Genomic DNA, 6,085 nt, shown 5'->3' on the forward strand with positions numbered 1-6,085 from the left:
AGCCTAACTTTTCAGTTTCATCTTCGCTTTTTCTCTCTATATATACTGCCCTCTTGCTATACGGGGTCGGTTCCTTGCCTAGGGAACTGTAGTTTCTGGGTTTGCAGTACAATATACAGTGAGTGTTACAGAAATTGGTCTTACGGAGTCAGAACTTGGGTTGGAATCCCTTTACTGGCTGAGTAAACCTTGAGGGTTTCTTACTGTCTACAGACCTATGTTTCCTTCTCTATAAAATAGAAATAATAATAGTACATCCTCAAAGGGTGGTCCTGGGGATCAAATGAGATAATAAATTCCATATACCATTCTTTGATCATTGTATACTTCCCTCAATATGTGTTAAAAAGAAAAAAAAGTTCTCCCTAGGCGGCTCAAAAATTCCTTGACCACAGAGACCATTAAAAAAATTTTTTTTTTCTTCACAGCAGTTTGTATTGCACATTTCATATATGAAAGGTGCTCAGTATTTGTGAATGGATGACTCCTCAGGCTCCGAGTCTGGAGAATGCAGAAAGAATCAAAGTGTGTTTCCCACGACAGAAACAGGGTGGTTTGCTGATACGGTGATTTGGTGATTTGAAGTCCCTGGTCCACCATCTATGACAGTATATGTAAAAGTGCCCAGCAAACTATTTTACACAGAATAGGTAATTCATGTTTGTTTTATTTTTCCTAGATGTGATCTTCAAAAGTTACTTAATCGCTGAGTCTCTCTTTTTTTTTTTTTTGCCCGTACCAAGCGGCTTTCAGGGATCTTAGTTCCCCGACTAGGGACTGAACTCAGGCCCTCTGCAGTGAAAGCATGGAGTTCTAACCACTGGACAGCCAGGGAATTCCTGAGACTCTTACTTTTAATCATGTTTTAAATGGAGACATAGGGACTTGCCTGGTGGCACAGTGGATAAGACTCCATTCTCCCAATGCAGGGGGCCTGGGTTCCATCCCTGGTCAGGGAATGAGGTCCCACGTGCATGCCACAACTAAGAGTTCACATGCCACCACTAAGGAGCCTACCTGCTGCCAATAAGGAGCCTATCTGCTGCAACTAAGGAGCCCACGAGCGGCAACTAAGGAGCCCCCTGCCACAAGTAAGGAGCCCGCAACTAAGACCTGGTGCAACCAAATAAATAAATAGAGACATAAACATGTGATTTTTATTTGTAATTATGTATGTATTTGCTTATATATGCTTTTTTTGAGTTTTTATGTGTACCCATTTATTGATTGCTGGGAATACAGCTTATTGAGGATACCTGACGTGATGCTTATACGTTTTTTTTTTTTTTTTTTTTTGTGGTACGCAGGCCTCTCACTGCTGTGGCCTCTCCCGTTGTGGAGCACAGGCTCCGGACGCTCAGGCTCAGCGGCCATGGCTCACGGGCCCAGCTGCCTTGCGGCATATGGGATCTTCCCGGACCGGGGCATGAACCCGTGTCCCCTGCATCGGCAGGCGGACTCTCAACCACTGCGCCACCAGGGAAGCCCTGATGCTTATACTTTTAAATGAGAAAATGAAATTTAGAGAGGTCACATACAGCTATCCAGTTCCATATACCACACTGCAGAAGTTAAGGATGGAAGATATTAATCCATTCACCTGTCTGTTCCATGAGGTCATATTGTGCCTATCTTGCTCACCATTGTTTCCCTAGGACCTAGATTATACCAGTTTTCAATAAATATCCATTGAAGAAGTGAATGCAAGCTTCAGTAACCCCCAGCAAATGGGTTAATGGATGAAAAGGCAGTGGAGTGCAGGGCAAAGAGCAGCAGCATTGACTGCATCAGACAAAACCGAATTTAGATTATAACCCTGCTATTTGCTAATCTGTGAGTTTGAACGGATAAGGTAATCTTACTGAATATATTTTAACTATAAAAATGTACTAATACTCATAGGGTTACTGAGAGGAATAAGTGTGATAATACAGGTAAAATTTGTAATACAGTGCTTGGCTTGTGGCGGGCACTTGCTTAATAGTAGCTATTGTTTGCAGTCTCTAAAGAGCTATTCAAATAATGAGTAAACAAGCTGAAAATGGAGAGTAATATAGACAACTATTATTATAATTTATGTAGGTTTTAAAAAAATTATTTATTTTTGGCTGCGTTGGGTCTTCATTGCTGTGCACGGACTTTCTCTAGTTGTGGTGAGTGGGGGCTACTCTTCGTTGCTGTGCATAGGCTTCTCATTGCAGTGGCTTCTCGTTGCAGAGTATGGGCTCTAGGCGTGCGGGCTTCAGTAGTTGTGGCACGCGGGCTCAGTAGTTGTGGCTCGTGGGCTCTAGAATGCAGGCTCAGTAGTTGTGGTGCACGGGCTTAGTTGCTCCACAGCATGTGGTATCTTCCCGGACCAGGGCTCGAACTGTGTCCCCTGCATTGGCAGGCAGATTCTCAAGCACTGCGCCACCAGGGAAGCCCCTCCAACATATATTTATGCTTACTATATGCCAAGCATAGTCTGCATTTTTTTAACATGAAATCAAGTACACTAAATCATCACCCTATGAATTAAGTGCTACAATTACTTTGTTTTTATAGAAGAGGAAACTGGGACACTGAAAAGATAAGTAAGGGGTGGAGCCGAGTGTGGAATTCAGGCACAGAGCTACAACAAATTAGAGAGGAAAAGTGACTAATCATGGTTTCACTAACCTTGTTTTTGTTTTTTAACTTTCAAATTTCTTTACAGCCCAAATTAAGATGAAAACATATTTCTATTCATCCAAGTAATCCAAAACATTCACTGGTTAGATCAGGGTTGGCCCCATGACCCTGTAATATTAAATTACCCAGTTGGGCTTGAACTATCTATCTGATGTTGTACCATGAAATACAGAAACAGAATTGCACTGGGTGTCAAGTGACAGCAGCTCATGGGCTTTGTTTTGTGTGTGTGTGTGCTTACATTTTTTAATTTTAATTTTTTGTTTTTTTTCAAATTCTTTTCCAATTTATCACTAACGTTGGTTCTTAATTCAGCCTGTAATCCCATTATATTTCCCTATACCATTCTCAAGATTTAGTATACATCAGAATCATCTGAAAGGCTTCTCTTTTTTTTTGGCTGCATTGGGTCTTCGTTGCCATTCGCAGGCTTTCTCTAGTTGCCGCAAGCCGGGGCTACTTAACTCTTCGTTGCGGTGCGCGGGCTTCTCATTGCGGTGGCTTCTCTTGTTGCGGAGCACGGGCTCTAGGCACGTGGGCTTCAGTAGTTGCAACATGCGGGCTCAGCAGTTGCGGCATGCGGGCCCTAGAGGGCAGGGCTTTGATAGTTGTGGTGCATGGGCTCAGTAGTGGTGGCACATGGGCTCTAGGGTGCTCGGGCTTCAGTAGTTGTGGTGCACGGGCTTAGTTGCTCTGCGGCATGTGGGATCTTCCTGGACCAGGGATCGAACCTGAGTCCCCTGCATTCGTAGGCGGATTCTTAACCACTGTGCCACCAGGGAAGTCCCTGAAAGTCTTCTTAAAACAGTTAAAACTGTAGTGCCATGGACAGAGTTTTTGATTCAGTAGACTCAGTGGGTGGGTCCCCCCAATTTACATTTCTAACTAGTTCCCAAATGATGAGGCTGCTAGTCTGGGGATCACACTTTGAGAACCATGACCCTAATTCACTCACTTTCCTAGACTGTTTCCCACTTTCTCTGCCCTCCCCTCAACTGATGACTTTGATTCTTATTTTCAGTTAGAAAATAATAGAAATCAAAACAGAACTTCTGTATATTCTCACCATATCTGTGGTGTGGTACCTGCGTTTGTACCTAGATTTTCTGTCTTCTTTTCTGTTACTAATGTAGTAAATCCCATCTTTCTTGCTTATATAAGGTTTCACTCCACTGTTTTATCAGATCCTCCCCACCCCGCCAACTACTGGATCATTTCCAACAGCAAACATACATGCTTTTTATCTCCCATATCTACAAAACAACTATAGCAAAATTAAAAACTCTTCTCTTGATCTCATAACTCCCTCTAGCTCCTTATTACTATTCCCCTTCATATAGTAACTCTTTGAAAGGATTGTTTATACTCATTGTCTCCAATATCTCTTTGGTATTTGGTACCTACTCTGCTACCACCCTGGTCCAACTCACTATTATCTTTCACCTTTGTTTCTGCAGTAGCCTCCTAGCTGGTCCCTCTCTTCTCGTCTCAATACAGCAGCCAAAGTCACTCTTTTAAAATGAATCAGATTGATTGACTTAATAAATTTTAAGGTGCTTGTTATGTGCCAGGCACTGTACCAAGTCCTGGGGATACAGCAGTAAATAAGACAGAAAAGGGAGTTCCCTGGTGGCCTAGTGGTTAGGATTCTGGGCTTTCACTGACGAGACCCGGGTTCAATCCCTGGTTGGGGAACTGAGATCTTGCAAAAATTGACACAACATTGTAAATCAACTGTACTTCAACAACAAAAAAAATTTTTTTAGGGATTTCCCTGGTAGTTCATGGGTGAGACCCCACACTGCCAATGCAGGGGGCCCGGGTTCGATCCCTGGTTGGGGAACTAGATCCCACATGCAGAGTTCACATGCCACAACTAAGAGTCCACATGCCACAGAGAAGATCCTGTGTGCTGCAACTAAGACGTGGTGCAGCCAAAATGAAAGAAAGAAAGAACGAACGAAAGAAAGAAAGAAAGAAAGAAAGAAAGAAAGAAAGAAAGAAAAGAAAAGAAAAGAAAGAGTAAGCAGTTTTAAAAAATGTTAAAAAGGACAGAAAAAAAAATCCCTGCCCTCATGGAGCTTGCATTCTAGTCATCCTGTTAAAATGTCAGGAATGTGTCACTTTTTTGCTCAAGACCATCTGATCTTCCCATCTTATTCAGAATAAAAACCAAGTCCTTACAATGAGAGGCTTACATGACAGACCCCTAGCTACTCCTCTGACCTCATCTTTATCTCTCTTTACCCACTCTGCTTCAGCTACATTAGCCTCCTTGTGTCTTGAACCCTCTCTCAGGGCCTTTGCATTCATCATTCCCTTTACTGGAAATTCCCTTTCCTCGTATCTCCATAGCTCACTCTCACTTTCTTCAGGTCTTTGCTCAAACGTCATCTTATCAGTCTTTGTGCAAATTAGAAAAGGGATACCCTGTTATTGGTTGCAATCTTTTTTTTTATACATTTATTTTATTTTATTTAGTTTTGGCTGTGTTGGGTCTTCGTTGCTGCACGCGGGCTTTCTCTAGTTGCGGCGAGCGGGGCTACTCTTCGTTGCAGTGCGTGGGCTTCTCATTGCGGTGGCTTCTCTTGTTGTGGAGCATGGGCTCTAGGCACGTGGGCACGCGGGCTCTAGAGCGCAGGCTCAGCAGTTGTGGCGCACGGGCTTAGTCGCTCCGCGGCATGTGGGATCTTTCCAGACCAGGACTCGAACTCGTGTACCCTGCATTGGCAGGTGGATTCTTAACCACTGTGCCACGAGGGAAGTCCCTGGGTGCAATCTTTTAAGCACTTGGCTTAAAGGCAGATAGTACCTGTGTATGAAGAAAACAGTGCTTCTTCTAGCAAACATGGCCCTGCACCAGAGTGCATGGCTTGGAGAGGGTTGTATGGGTGTTCTTGCACAGTGAGCAACCTACTTAGAAGACAGTCCCCAACCACCTTGTATAAAATAGTAATGCCTCCCCACTCCAGTATTCCCCTTTCTCCCTTAACCTTCATATTACTTATTACCATCTGACATTTTCTATTATTTATGTCTTGTCTCCTTTCTGCCTGCCAGAATTTAATATCCATGAAGGCTGGGAATATTCTGTATTCCCACTGCTGTATCACCAACACCTGAAATGCTTCTGGGCACGTAGTAGGTACTCAATAAACATTTGATGAATGAATAAATGAGCCAATGAGGAAGATAACCTGCTAGACTGGGAAAAGTAAGACAATTGCTGTGATATGGAAATCAAGGAAGAAGTTTTTCAAGCAGGGAAGAGTTCAGTGAGATATTCATGGTCTTTTTTAATTAGTAAAAAGTGGCCACTGAATCTGGCTGGAAACAGTAGAACTTATGTAAGCACAGATCAGTTTTATCAAGCAGTACTCAAGCTGCACAGTTCGACATGGCAGCCACTAGCTAC

This window comes from Tursiops truncatus, chromosome 4 (genome assembly GCF_011762595.2).
Source record: "Tursiops truncatus isolate mTurTru1 chromosome 4, mTurTru1.mat.Y, whole genome shotgun sequence".
Taxonomy (NCBI): domain Eukaryota; kingdom Metazoa; phylum Chordata; class Mammalia; order Artiodactyla; family Delphinidae; genus Tursiops; species Tursiops truncatus.